We start from the raw sequence: 15237 nt of genomic DNA, 5'->3' as shown, positions 1-15237 counted from the left end.
CAACTTTCACCATAGCAATTTCTAAACTTATCAAAAATGCTATACAGCAAGAAGGAAAACTGTTGTTGATATATTTTAAATGAAATAGAGAAAAATGCCAATGGACATATTTCCTTTGAGTGGAATTATGTAAATATGCATTTAGCAAAGAATGACAAGGCTTCACAAGCAACACATCCACAGGAAGCCAGAGATGAGATGACCAACCAAAACTGAGTCACCTTTTCCTATAATAGAAGGTTTGTAGACACTTGTCTGGAATGAGGATTTTATAGCTCTACTCCAATTCCCAGAGTGGGTGTTTGCAAGTGCTCACCCAGTAACCCTAAGCTCCAGGTTAATCCTAGAGCAAAGCTTCTTAACTTTAATGTGCATGTATTAAGCTGCAGATTTTTGACAAAATATGGATTATTATTTAGCAGGTCTGGAATGGAAACAATAATTCAACATATCTGACACCTCTGAGTAAGGCTGAGGCTGCTAGTCTTCTGACCATAATTTGGGTAGCAAGTGTTCAGGATCTGGCATCAAAGCAACTGAGGTCATTGGGAACCATGAACAGGAAACAGCCATTCAGGTGTGCTGTGCCACATTAAACAAGGGAAGAGGAGCATAGAACATGGTCAGTGAGACTTCCACCCACCACCCCATCCCTATAACAAGTGCCTTCATACTCAGTCTGGTGCTTCTCTCCTCACATATGCCAGCACCATAAAGCATCTTTGTCCCCAAGCATCTTGGCACCATTGAGATTGATGATGAGAAGCAAACTTCAGGCCCTTGCATGAGATCATCTGGAGAAGCATGAGGACCTCAATTCTTTGGAGAGCTTGAACAATGACATCTTGCCAGGAGGTATGCCAGAGTCTGGGCTTTGCTTCCAGATGGTCACCTGGATCAGTCAGCAGCAGATGGCACCAGAGGAGAAGCACAAGCTGTGTCCAAGACAGTGGCTCAAAAAAATCACCTCAAAATCCCGGACAAAGGTTTAAAGAAAGGAACTGAAAGGGAGATGTGATCAAAGTTGAGACAGGACAAAAAGTTCTAGGAAAGGCACAGATGACTCAAAGAGCACTTGTCTCAGGCGTCACTTGCACAGGTTCTTTCAGGGCCTGGACCAAAGATACCATGTGACTGCTCAGTCTGCTGCTGCCTGACCCTTTGTTAGATCATCTGTGTAGAGCCAATGCTCATCTTCTCACAGTGAGGTCCTTGAGGGTTCTGGCACTGAATACCTTCCCCCAGGGGACCATGGAGTGTCCAGTCACTGTCCATTCCATTGCAAGGTAATTCTTAATAGAAAGAGCCAGGCTAGGACATCCCATTCAAGGTGGCCCAGGAACAATCTTGGCATGTCCTTCTCTGTAAGAACAGGCTGTGGGTCCACACCAAGCATTGAACCTGGCTCAGGATCAAGGGAACTGGGCTTTGACCTCCATAAGGGAGACATTCACGGTCACTTTCTCCATCTCTCCTACTCCTGTCAGCCAGGGCCTCGTTAAGTGAGACTCAGGAATCCCTGTCCCTACTCCTGCTGAAGGGTACTGGGATGCCAATGTCCTGGGAACACTTTGACAAAACCATGGCCGGTGGCCTAGGGCAATTCATCTCAGTGGTCAGGGCATGGATGAAGGAGGCTAGAGACATCGCCTTAAGGATTGTAGGCCTCTGTAGAGAGTCAGCACAAGGGAGGGCCACAGAGTTTGTATCCAGGGTTCTCATCAAGAGAGGTCCCGGCAGACAGGAAGGGCAAGTAAGAGACTATGGGTACAGCAGCCTGACCCCGACTCCCTTCCGTGCTGGACCATAGCATGGCACATGGCTGTGGTCTCATACTCAGCTACAAGTGGCATCTTCACCATTGATCTGCAATGGAAATGGCTCTCTCCCTATGCCAGAACCTGTCCTAGGCATGGAGGGTAAGCGCTCTATGGCAATGCAGATGTCATTTACAAGGTGTTGACAATCTCATCAGGGAGAAACACTTGCAAGTTTATGTCCAAAAAGGTAACAGACACAGTGAATGAAAAAACTAATGTAGCAGGGTGTGAAGTGTAGAAACTCCTTCTGCAGAGGGCCCTGAGTATTCAAGACTACCAGGATCTGTCCTCTTCAGCTGGATATGCTAATGGTACCACAGTAATTGCACTGCCTTGAATCTACGGAATTCTTGCCACTTGTGAAGCACATACACACATATGTCATCTGTCCCAGCGGGCAGGGGTTGACCAACCTTGGAGCTCTTTCTCCAGGTGCTCCTTTCCTCACTTCACAGTTGCCTCAAGGTTTTTGATGGGGCAAAACTCCCTGGCTTCCCAGACCAGGCATCTGTTGCTGAGTTAATATAATGAACCCTTTCTGTTATAACCAGGCATCCCTGGCTCTGCCATCCTGTAGCTCAAGCCACAAGGTACACCATGAACTGCAGAATCTGGAACAAAATCCTCCCAAAAAAATAAACAGCAGAACTATGCGAGGGTCAGGCTTCACAAGGCAAATAAAGCAAAAATGGAATCTTGCCAGACTATCTGGGCCCTAAATCCAGGAATGATGTGTGTTAAGGTTTAGATGTGATGTCCCCCAAAAGCTCAGTGTGAGACACTGCAAGAGAGCTTGGAGGAGAAATGATTAAGTATAGTCTTCACCTAATCAGTGAATTAATCCCTGATGGGATTAACCAATTAGTAACTGGAGGCAGGTGGGGTGTTACTGGAGGAAGTAGTTCTTTGGGGGCGTGGCTATGGGGTATATATTTTATGTCTGGGGTGTAGAGTCTCTCTCTTTGCTTCCTGATCTTCATGTGAGCTGGTTTATTCTACCACAGTCTTCTGCCATGATCTTCTGCCTCATCTCAAGACATGAGGAATGGAGCCTGCTGTTTATGGATTGAGAACGCTGAAATTGTGAGCCCTTAAATAAACCTTTCCTCCTCTACAATTGTTCGGGTTGGGTCTTTTAGACACAGCAGGAAAAAAGATGCCTGAACAATGGGGCTGCCACCACCAGGTTGCAGCATGTCCAATTAGCTAAATTGAAAGTAGCAGAGAGAAACCTAGGGCCTCTTTAAATGGGGTTGGATCTTCCACTTAGCCTCAAAGACTCAGAGCATTGTGAACAGGGGCAAATGCTCAACTCCTCCAAGGGGGAACTCTGTTGGAAGGTCAGCACCAGGGTCTTGACCTCCTTCTTGATGTTGGCATCGAGAAAGACATGAATTAACAGGTTGACACAGGTAGAAGCTGTGGCAATCATGTGGCACGCCAAGAAGATGCGGTTTCTGTGACAGACAGGGATGACTTCATGATGCCATTCCTCCAGGGTATTGGACACATACAAGGGCAGCCAGAATATGGCAAAATCAGCCACCATTGCCATGAGCATCCAGCTGATCCTTCTCATCTGCCCATCTTGCCAGCTGTAGGTGCCCTTGGGGAACACACACCCCTGCCTCCACAGGAGCTGGTAGTTAGGTACACAGCTGATCAGAATAACGCCCAGAAGGGTGCAGTACTGGAAGAGAAGCAAGAAGGTGGTACAGCTAATGCGATGGTGGTACAGATACAGTACAGACCACCTTGTCCACCAGAAAATCCAGAGCCTTGGAGTGGTTGTTGTGGAAGACATTCTCCAGGATACTGTTAGTCAGAAAAGGCAAGGAAAGGAAGCAGGCAATGAGCCAGATGGCCACAATTCCCATGGAGGCCTGGGAGATGCTGGGCTTCCAGCCCGTTGGGTTGATAATGAGCTGATGCCTCTGCAGGGCCACAAGGACAAGTGAGAGGATGGAGACTGTCACTGACGCACACTGGATGAAGGCTTGCATCTTGCAAAGGACCTTGCCAAAGATCCAATCAGTAGTCCTGTGAGTGGCTGGCAGATGAAGCACCCGAGGAGGTCAGAGAAGGCCAGGTTGACAATGAGCAGATCGATAGCATTGTTCTTCTCCTTTTCTTCATGATCACCCTTATCAAGCAAAGGTTTCCTAGGACCCCACAATGGTAGAAAGTGTTGATGAAAGCTGTCGGGTTCGCAGAATCTTGGCAGTGGTCAGAGAAGTGATATAGGACATGCTTGGGTTGGCTCCTGTTTTCACCCTGTGGGGATCCTGGAAAGAACAAGGCCAGGAAGTGAGAGGTGTTCAGGGTGGATGTGAGAAGTTCCCAGGAGCTCTTGAACTAAGCAGCCCACTTCACAGGTGAAGCCTGTGAGGCAGACAGACAAATGGGACTCAGGGCTCATGCCTCCAGAATGGAATCCAGGGAGAAGTAGGGTCCACGGAGAAGGTTCTTAGCTGCTTCCGTCCCAATAAACGGACAATAGGAGCTGTCACCCAAGGAACTGGAACAATAGGAGCTATAACCTAAGGCTCAAGGGAAGAGACTGGCATCTAATAGTCATTACCTTCTAGGAAGCACTTTGCATGTTGGGGATCATGTGTTTTGTTTTGTATATGTTAGCTGGTTTACTCTGAAAGGTGTATATCAACCCATTTCATTGATGAGGAATCTAAGATTCAGAGACGAGAGGCAACTTGCCTCCAGCCACACAATTAATAAAAAATGGGTCCCAGATACAAACCGAGGTCTGTGTGATGCCAGAATCTGTTCCATACATTCCTTCTTACCTCAGAATTCATCTGTTTTGATGATAAAGTAGTTGGGGAGTTGTATGCAGAGTTCAGAGGCAGAATTGTTCAGAAAACCCCTTGACACATTTTACCATTTGGAGGCAACAATAAAGGTTTCTGTTCACTTCATGCTCTTTAGGACAGAAGAATTTCTTGGAACTCAACACAAAATGCACCCTCTTGGTCTCAGTCCCTAACTTCGATGCCAGCCATATTTCTCAGGTGACAACTTGTCAAAGGTGATGACTTTCAGGTGTGCAAATACTAGCTCACCAGCACACCAGTGTATATCTGCTCTCATTATTGTTCATGAATACCTGGCCAAGGACATCACTCTCCCTGGATCCCACACCGTGTGTATGCTCAAGTCACCTGATGTACTTTGCAGTTCCTAAACGCACCAGGTAGTTCCACACTTCCATGCCTTGCCACAGGCTCTTCATTCTCCCTGGAGCCTCCTCAGCACAAGGGACCACTCCAATATTAAGCTGGAATTTGGACTCAAGAGCCTCAAAGAAGTAATGCCAATGACAGACGTTTTGACATTGAAGAGTCCCCTGCCCTATCACAGCATGCATCACTATAACCCACCACACAGTTGAGGCCCATAAGGTCCCAGTTCTCAATCTTCATTAAACATCAAAATTATTTATTGAAAGTACGGATTTCAGGGCTCCTCTCCCTGGAATACAATTAAGTGAGTCTGGGATGGGGCCCAAGAATCCATATTTTCACAAGTGTCCTAAGGGATTCTGATGAACACGATTGTCTGGCCCTATTTTGAGAAACACTATTCGTGGAGGACCAACCTATTTGAGATATTCTATAATTCCCTAATATTAGCAAGACGTATTTTTTTTAACATAACTGTGTCCTTCCTGAGCAACTTCTAACTTAAAGGCAATTCTTACAGAATGAGGTCAGATTAGACATAGATTAATAACAATTTATCAGCTGTTATAAATGTCACTCATTGTACATTTGACTTATAGAGATGAGTCTTATTTAACTTATAGAAATGAGCCACTTATAAGGTCAAATCAGGAATTCTCCTGACTGCTTACAATGTGGTTATTTAGGCTCTGGATTTCAAGAGGCAGGACAGTTTTGCCAGCCCTATGGTTTTCTAGCAAAAAGCACTATTTGGAGTTAAACATGACACAAGGAAATATACTAGGATGAAACACAAAGTTCAAAATTTGAGGTAGAAAAGCAAGCCACAACTGCTACTGTTATACTGGCTTCAGATGCAGCCAACAGGACAGACACTTCAGGGATCTGGCTGACCCTTAGCCAGAGCAGAGCTAGGTCATCAGTGAGGGGCAACACCAGCCAATTCAAACCACCAAGTGTACCATGATCAGAGGGGAGTTACTGGTCAGGGAGGGATCTAGATCCATCTACTCAATCAGTATGTGTCAAGCCCTAGTCTAGAGACAGGGCTGCAAAGATGACTCAGATAGCCAGGGCCATCCCAGAGGAGGGAATCAGACCACTAGGAATGAAGATGGACCTCAATGTCACACTGTTATTGCCCAATCAGTATGAGTGGGGTGCCTGTGAGTTGGCAGATGAGAAGGGGCAGAGAGCACGGAGATAAGAGAAGTGACATTGATCTGGGACTCCAAGACTGAAGAGGAATCACTCTTACAAATAGACAAAAAAGAAGGTGCAGAGAATACCATGGTGCAAAGACAGGAAAGAGGAAAGCTTCCTGAAGAACAGCTACGAGTTCCGAATAACTGCAGCCAGGGTGAGTGGAAGGAAGTGGCAAATGATGAGGCTAGACAGGTGGCTAGATAAGGGATGCTAAGTAAGCCACTGAACGCCACCTGCATTCCAGAAAGGTCTTCTGGATATACAGAGTAGGTTGGTGGAGAGGGCAAAGACAGGAGAAGAACATCTCTGAAGAAGGCAGCATTGGGAGTCAGCCTGGCTTTCAGCCCACACTGACTTCTCAGAGATCCATTGGACAGTTAACTCACATCCCATTCCAACAGTACTCACCAGTTCACATGGATGTCTGAGTCCAAATCAGCCCTCTTAGCTGCTTGTGGAGACAAGGCAGAGGGTATGAGAGAGCAATAAAGCAAGATGCAAATGACTGGGGGCCAGGAAAAAAGTAAAACTATCTGCTGGCCCTGCATCTTTCCCCAGAGTGGTAGGGGCTGGGAGGAGCCATCCTGGAGAGGACTCCACAAATTCATGTCTGGAGGAGCCCTGTGTGCACAGGGACTGCAGATGTCCAGAAAAACACTCTAGGAGTAAGGACAGCAGCAATTCAAATCCTTGAGCCCTGGTCAGCAAGAAGGCTAATTCTTTTAATAGAATGTGCTGGGAGGTGAGGTATACATGACGGAGGCTCCTTACACTCATACACACTCACACAAACACACACACAGAAGGAAGAAGAAGGGACCCACATCCTCAGCTTTGTGCGAACGATCATGGCTTTGGCTTTGAAGCTAAAGGACCTAATCTTAGAAAAGGCCAGAGTAAGATCATATGACTATTAAGGGAGTGGGTCACCTGGCAGCTGGTATCTTTGCGCAAAGGAAGGGCTATGTGCCTGCTCTCAGGCCACCTCTGGAGTCAAGAACAAGATCCCCTATTGCATAGATACCATCCTGCTATGTGAGAAAAGAGCAGAGCATTGCCCAGTGATCCTCCACATGCCACCAGGGTACATGGTTGCCCTGGGTTCAAATCCCAGCTCTGCCATCTATGAGAGGGTACCTATGCGAGGATCACTTAAACTGTCTGAGCCTCAGATTCCTCAGCTGTGCAGCGGGCAAGAAGAGTAATACCCATGTTGCAGAGTGGTCTGGCTCCCTCCCAGGTCAGGGATGAAGGGACTGATGGAAACATATATATAGGGCATGGGGCTCTCCACTCCTGGCCCTCTTTTGGGTCCAGTCTTTATCTTGGTTCTTTGAGCAAATGGGTGTAATTGGGTGGGCCAGCTCCTGTTCAGGAGCTTTACTAGCCACTTGCTAAGAAGTATAGTTCCCCATTTTGTAACCTGGCACATAATAGGTGCTGATCAAATGTTAGTTCCCTTCCCCACTCATTCCACCAACCCCACCTGAGACCTCAGCCCCCCACACCCCGGGGGAGCTGCACAGCAACAACACAAACCAATTCCCCCTCTTGGAAAGGAGACCTCAAGGAGGCAGGGGCTCTCCTCACCATGGAGGGCTCCAGTTCTCCCAGGAGACCAAGGGCAGAGGAGACACCAGCTTTCACTGGCCATCCCACTGCACGCTAGTTCTCACCATAGTCCTGTAATGAAGGACTTTTTAAGCTGATCCAGATGAAATTGCCATATCTGACCATGTTTGATCACATGTAAAGTTGGCAAATTCACCTTGTTCAATCTAAGATCAGTCCCATGTTAAAAAACAGGACACTGACAAAATGGTCATACACTGGTACCACCGGTCACCAGTGATGAGTTCTGCTCCCTCAAATGTTTGAACATTAGAGAAGTACACTGAGGCAAGTGTATAAAGCAGGGTTTGTTTAAATAGGGGTAACTGACTCCTCCCTGGATAGAGAAGGGGGCCATAGCTGGTATCCTGGTATCCCAAGAAGGGAGGTGTTCTGCCCTTTTTATATGTCCTAGGATTCCTTTGTTCCCCTGCTCTCTCCCTCTTTTATCTTCCCCTTCCTGCTTGTGACTAGGCCCAGGAGTGCTCAGTGGGATGGCCAAAGGTGGGAAACAGGTGGGCTGAAGGGGGAAGGGCAGGGAGCAGCCCAGGATACACTAATTAACATCCTATAGCTCCCTGTAGGGAGGGGCAATTTCTGGGACAGGTTACCTTAGCAACAGGTTGGAGCAGGGTAGGTTCTTGATAAGGATAGAGGAAGGCTGCAAAGGAATTCTCATTTCAATCCCTCAGGGGACAGTCTCCAACCTTCCAGACTCACTCAAAATTGGCCTCTTCATCTGACCTGACTCAATTTACCTATCTAAGCTGACTGCCTGTCTAATTCTGGCTTCACTACCAACAGCAATTTGCAGATTCAGTGCAATCTCCATCAAAATACCAATGACATTCTTCACAGAAATAAAAAAATAATAATGTGAAATTCATTTGGAATGAGGTCCCGGAAAGGCCTCCAAGGTGGTTGTGAAAGTGAGGATTAAATGACAATGTCTCCTTTTCTCCTTTGGAACCAGGTGACACAAAACTCAAATGAAATAGAACAGTGTCCCTTACAAAACCTGCTCCTATTTTGAATACTCTACACCATTTCCTTCTCAGGAACACAGGAGATCTGCTCCCAGGGCATCTCCTAAATACTGGACTACAGCTCCCCCATAGAACCTTCTGGGGCTGCCTATGGAAATGACCCCCTGGAGTTGTGGAGGTGGCACTGCTCTTGCCTCTGTCCCAGGAGCTCAGCCCAGGTCCACACAAAGTTGGAGAGCTTTACATTTAACAGGGCCTGATTGTAACTGTGACTTCCACAAGTATAACCTGAGAATATATCCTGTCCAGAAACCACTGGACTCCATGGATTCCTGTCCTCTGGGCAGGCAATAACTGACACTGTCACCTCCTCCTGTGGGTTGGGCTGCCTGTGGCCTCTGAGGCTTGGGTCAGAGAAGAGCTGAGGAGCTGAGAAGTTGGAGAAATCAGCCAAGGGCTCTAGCACCAAGAAGAACCTTCTGTTCTTGTTCATCCTAATACCTACCAGATAGGTGTGATCATCCAAGGAGAAAATGAGTGACTCATGAGAAAATGAGTCTCAAAGAAGTGGAGTGATTTTTCCTGTCACCGTAGATGGCCTTTGAGCCCAAAGTAGAAGCTACTTCTGCAGGATCCTACATACCATCCCTGAGAGGGGTGAGCACTGCCACACAGCAGACATTCCAGAGGAAACTCCCAGGCCTCACACTGCCTGCTAGACCCTCTGTCTCAGCTGGGGAAGGAAACAGCACCCTCTAGTGGCATCAGAGCCTGCACCCAGGTCTTCTAAAGCCCCTGAAGCTCCAAGAAAGCAGAGTCAAGGATGAGAAACAGGGAGCCACCCTGCACCACTCTCTAGTGTTCAGGGATAGAAACACAGTCTGTGAGGCTCCTGGGCCAGGATGCACTCCACAGTCACTGGGGAAGAGGCTGGGTAGCATTTTACTTCTGCCATAAAATGACTAGCTTCTCTATCTTCTGCAGATTGAGATTGACCTTCCTTAATAGCTTGGTGATGGGCCTCACTTCCTGACCCTCAGGACTGGTCCACCTGAGTTACCTTAGAGCACTAGTATCTCCGCTGTGCGTAACCCTCTGCTGCTAGTGAAGAATTTTCACGGTCCATGACCTCTTTTTGACCTCTTCATCTACAACAATTCTGTGTTCTCCTTGACCCAATGAAAAAGCTGAGGATCAAGGGGAAGGGGATAGGCCCTGAGTACTCTCCTTGCTAGAAGTGTCGTGGGATTTGGAGTCAAGTCTACTCACTCTGAGAGCAAATGTATCCTGAAAAACTGGGAATTGAAGCAACCTCAATGAACCTCAAATGTCTATTTTTTTATGTGTAAATTTTTTTTATTTATATATGACAGCAGAATGCATTACAATTCTTATTACATATATAGAGCACCATTTTTTCATATCTCTGGTTGTACATAGTATTTTCAAACCAATTCGTGTCTTCATACATGTACTTTGGATAGTAATGATCATCACCTTCCACCATCATTACCCTATGCCTACTCCCTTTACCTCCAACCCCTCTTCCCTATCTAGAGTTTGTCTATTCCTCCCATGCTCCTATTCCCTAACCCACCATGAATCAGCCTCCTTATATCAAAGAAAACACTCAGCATTTTAGGGGAGGGGGATTGACTAACTTCACTTAGCATTATCTTCTTTAACTCCATCCATTTACCTGCAAATACATGATTTTATTATCTTTTATTGCTGAGTAATTGTCCATTGTGTATATATGCCACATTTTTTTATCCATTCATCTATTGAAACACATCTAGGTTGATTCCACAGTTTATCTATTGTGAATTGTGCTGCTATAAACATTGATGAGGCTGTGTCCCTGTAGTATGCTGTTTTTAAGTCCTTTGGGTATAGGCCGAGGAGAGGGATAGCTGAGTCAAATAGAGGTTCCATTTCCAATTTTTCAAGAAATCTCCATACTGCTTTCCATATTGGCTGCACCAATTTGCATTCCCACTAGCAGTGTATAAGTGTAATTTTCCCCCCACATCCTCACTATCACTTATTGTAGTTTGTCTTCATAATATCTGCCATTCTGACTGGAATGAGATGAAATCTTAGAGTGGTTTGATTTGCATTTCTCTAATTGCTAGAGATGATGAACATTTTTCATATGTTTGTTGATTGATTGTACATCATCTTCTGAGAAGTGTCTCTTCAGGTCCTTGGCCCATTTATTGATTGGGTTATTATTTATTTATTTATTTATTTATTTATTTATTTATTTATTTATTTATTTATTTGGTGTCTAGCTTTTTGAGTTCTTTATATACCCTAGTGATATGTACTCTATCTGATATATGAGGGGTAAAATTTGTTCCCAAGATGTAGGCTCTCTATTAACCTCACAGATTGTTTCTTTTGCTGAGAAGAAGCTTTTTAGTTTGAGTCCATCCCATTTATTGATTCTTGATTTTAATTCTTGTGCCACAGGAGTCTTAGTAAGGAAGTAGGGGCTTAATCCCACATGATGGAGATTAGGGCCTACTTTTCCTTCTATTAGACACAGAGGCTCTGGTTTAATTCCTAAGTCCTTGATCCATTTTTAGGTGAGTTTTGTGCATGGTGAAAAATAGGGGTTTAATTTCATTTTGTTGTATATGGATCTCCAGCTTTCTCAGCACCATTTGTTGAAGAGGCTATCTTTTCTCCAATGCATTTTCTTGGCAACTTTGTCTAATATAAGATAATTTTAGTTTTGTGGGTTAGTCTCTATGTCCTCTATTCTTTACCATTGGTCTACCAGTCTGATAAAATATCCATTTATAAAATGGAATTAATACTCAAATCCACTGTGTGGCTTGTTGGGAGAAATTAGATGAAAATATCTCTTAGCACAATCACTGTCAGATTTGTGTCTGAGTCCCCTCCTTTGGCTTCTATTCCCCTCCCTACCTATTCCAATGAGCAATCTCCATCATTTCTCCAGCCCATGTTGTAACCCATTCCTCTCACCTGGATTAGTTCAACAAGGGCCTAAGAGGCCCTGTGAGCTCAGCCATGGTGAACTAAAATCAGTCTGAGCCTATTTTTCCTTAAGCTGTTCTGTTACTGCCTCCCCCTGAGGTGTCCTGTACTTAAACTCCTCATGTTTAGAGGATATTGTTGAGTGTCAAGTGTCCAGGTTTGTAGATGTTGCTCACTGAGCTAATTTTCCATGTGGAGAACTTCTGTTCATTCTTGGAGACCTCGTCCTCTGTAAAATGTCTCTTCACCCCGCCCCTGCTCATTCCTTTTTTATCCCTTCAGTAGAGATATACTTAATATTGGAGTTCATTTTGACATAATTATACATGCATGGAATACAGTTTGTTCAGTTCAGTCTCCAGTACTTCTCTTTTCTTTCCCCTCATCCCTCTCCGTTTCCTTTTCTCTACTGATCTTTCCTCTATTTATTTATAGTTTTTTTAAAAAATTTAGCATGTTATAGATATGAAGATGACATTCCTTGTGGTATCTTCATATGTACATAGGAACATTTGTTCAGATTCATTTCATGGCCCCTCCCTGTTTCCATCCACCTCCTTCCCCCTCAATCCCCTTCTTCTACTCCACTGATCTCTTCCATATCCATGGGATCCCCCTGCCACCTTACCCCCCTCCTCTCTCTCTCTCTTCTTATTTTAATCTTGCTTCCATACATGAGACAAAACATGCCAGCCTTAATTTCTGGGTCTGACTTATGTCACTTAGCTTGATGTTTTCCATTTCCATCCATTTACCAACAAATGCCATAATTTCATTTTTCTTTTTTACTGAGTACAACTCCATTGTTTATATATACTACATTTCTTTATCTATTCAGCTATTGACAGGCACCTAGGCTGGTCACATAACTTGGCTATTTTGAATTGTGCTGCTAAAAACATGGATACGGCTGCATTCCTTTGGTATATTGATGTTGGATCTTTTAGATATATTCTGAAGAGTAGGATGGCTGGGTCATATAGTGGTTCCATTCCTATTCTTTTGAGGAATGTCCATATTGTTTTTCAGAAAGTTTTGACTAATTTGCCTTCCAACAATGTTTGGGCATTTCCTTTTCCCCTCATCCTCATCAACGTGTGTTGTGATTTGTGTTCGTGTGTTTGTGTATGTGCATGTGTAGTGCATGGGCCTGAACCCAGGGCCTCATGTATGCTCCAAAAGCACTCTGACGCCAGCCCCATAATTTGTATTCTTGATAATTGTCATTCTAACAGGAATGAGATAAAACCTCCCACTGTAGTTTTGATTCACATTTTCCTGATTCCTGAAGATATTGAACAATTTATTATTATTATTATTACATAATTATTATTATATATTTATTGGTCATTTTTATTTCTTTGCAAAGTGTTTCTTCAGTTCTTTTGCCCATTTATATATTCTGGATACTAATCCCCTGCTGAAGGCCATTCCTCCTTCCCCCTGCCCAAACAGAAGAAATGTATTTTCACTCCCACCCCCATAGCCCAGCCCAACCACCAACCATCAAAAAGCCTAGATTAAGAGGGGTTTGGGGCTTGGGAACCCAGGCCCAGCCCAGATCCGCCATCACCAGCCTGCACGGGACTCAGGCTCACAGTAGGCCCAGGTCTACTTCTGTACCATAGGGGCAGACACCCATTGGAGCTCAGCCTCTGGCACAGCACCACCCCTTCCAACCAGCAGACTACCACAGGAGCCCAGGCCCAACCCATGTGGTTGTCTCTTTCTTGTTTCTCCTGCTAACAGCCAACATCTTTTGATTAACCTTTTACTAGTCATGTAATCCAATAACTTTATAACTTTATATTCTCACAGCCTACCCCCCTCCCACCATTACAAACTGTAAACCATTATGCAAACCTATTGACTATATGGTAGAAGATAATCAAACTTATCATTTTTGTTTATAGCGACAAATCTGTAACTGTCAAAATAGAAGCTAATTGATTTATGGTTGCATATTGGTAACACTGGGTACTGTAATATTGATATCCCCCTTAAAGTTGAGGTATTATTAACCTATAGTGACACTATAAGATAATAGGGTATAACCTGCAATACCTCAGATCTACCCACAAGAGAGGAAGATACATAGACATCATTAAAAAACAAGGGAGGAAAGTACCCCAAACAAACCAAGATACTACAACAATAGAATCCATAGATAGTGCAGTCGATGAAATGTCAGAGAAGGAGTTCAGAATGTACAGAATTAAAATGATCTGGGAATTAGAGAATGACAAAGTGAGTACATACAGGCAAAAATTGATCATGCCAGCAAAGAGAACAAATACAGGTAGCAAGACTTACTTTAAGAAAGAGATAAAGATTCTGAAAAGACAAACAAACAAACAAAAAGAAATGCTTGAAATGAAAGAAACAATAAACCACATAAAAAATGTAATAGAATCTACCAAAAAACAGACTAGATCACATGGAAGATAGAAACTCAGACAATGAAGACAAAATATACAATATTGAAAATAAAGTTGACCACACAGTAAGGATGGTAAGAAACCCTGAACAGAACATCCTAGCTTCCGATTTGATGATGAAATAAAAACCTTCCATGATAAACAAAAGCTGAAAGAATTTACAGCAAGAAACCCTGCACTACAGAACATTCTTGGCAAAATATTATACAAGAAGGAAATAAAAAGCAACAATGAAAATCTACACTAAAGAAAAGAAAAGCCAATCAAAGGAGAAATCAAGTCAAGTTAAATACCAAAAATCAACCAAAATGCCTGAAAATACAAATCATGTCTCAATAATATGTTAATGGCCTAAACAACCAACCAAAAGACAAAAATTGGCAGATTAAATTTAAGAAAAAGACCCAACAATTTGCTGCCTTCAAGAGACTCATAGGAAAAGATAATCACAGATTGAAATTGAGATGCTGAGAAAAAACATACCACTTACATGATTTGTGGAAACCAGCAAGAGATTTCATCCTCATATCAAATAAAGTAGATGTCAAGCCAAAGTTAATCAAAACAGATAAAAAGGACATTTCATACTCCTTAAGGGAATCATTCATTAACAAGACAGAACAATTATAAATATATATGTCTCAAACACTAGAGCATAGATGTTCATCAAAAAAATTCTTTTCAAGTTCAAGAGTCAAATAGACTACAACACAATAATTCTGGGTGACTTTAACACACCTCTTTCACCACTGGATAGATCCTCCAAACAGAAGCTGAAAAAAGAAACTATAGAACTTGATCAATAACTTAGACTTAACTGACATATATAGAATATTTCATCCATCAACAGTAAATACACTTTCTTCTTGGCAGCACATGAACTTTCTCTAAAATAGACTATATTATGCCACAAAACAACAGTCAGCAAGTTGAGATAATATCTCACATTCTATCACATCATAATAAA

The 15237-nt window shown here is 43.7% G+C and overlaps 1 pseudogene across 1 annotated transcript; it reads right to left on the bottom strand.

Annotated features, from left to right (window-relative positions):
* Positions 1 to 3063: 3063 nt before the first annotated feature.
* LOC308634079 (neuropeptide Y receptor type 4-2-like) lies at positions 3064 to 5049 on the bottom strand (annotated as a pseudogene). Its single transcript has 2 exons — positions 5029 to 5049; positions 3064 to 4175 (listed from the first exon to the last, which is right to left on the bottom strand). The product of its transcript is annotated as a neuropeptide Y receptor type 4-2-like (transcript).
* Positions 5050 to 15237: the final 10188 nt, after the last annotated feature.

The sequence above is a fragment of the Spermophilus citellus genome (assembly GCF_964194105.1).
Source record: "Spermophilus citellus genome assembly, chromosome: 15".
NCBI lineage: Eukaryota > Metazoa > Chordata > Mammalia > Rodentia > Sciuridae > Spermophilus > Spermophilus citellus.
The sequence above is the reverse complement of the archived record's forward strand: the minus strand, read 5'-3'. Positions and strand labels throughout refer to the sequence as shown.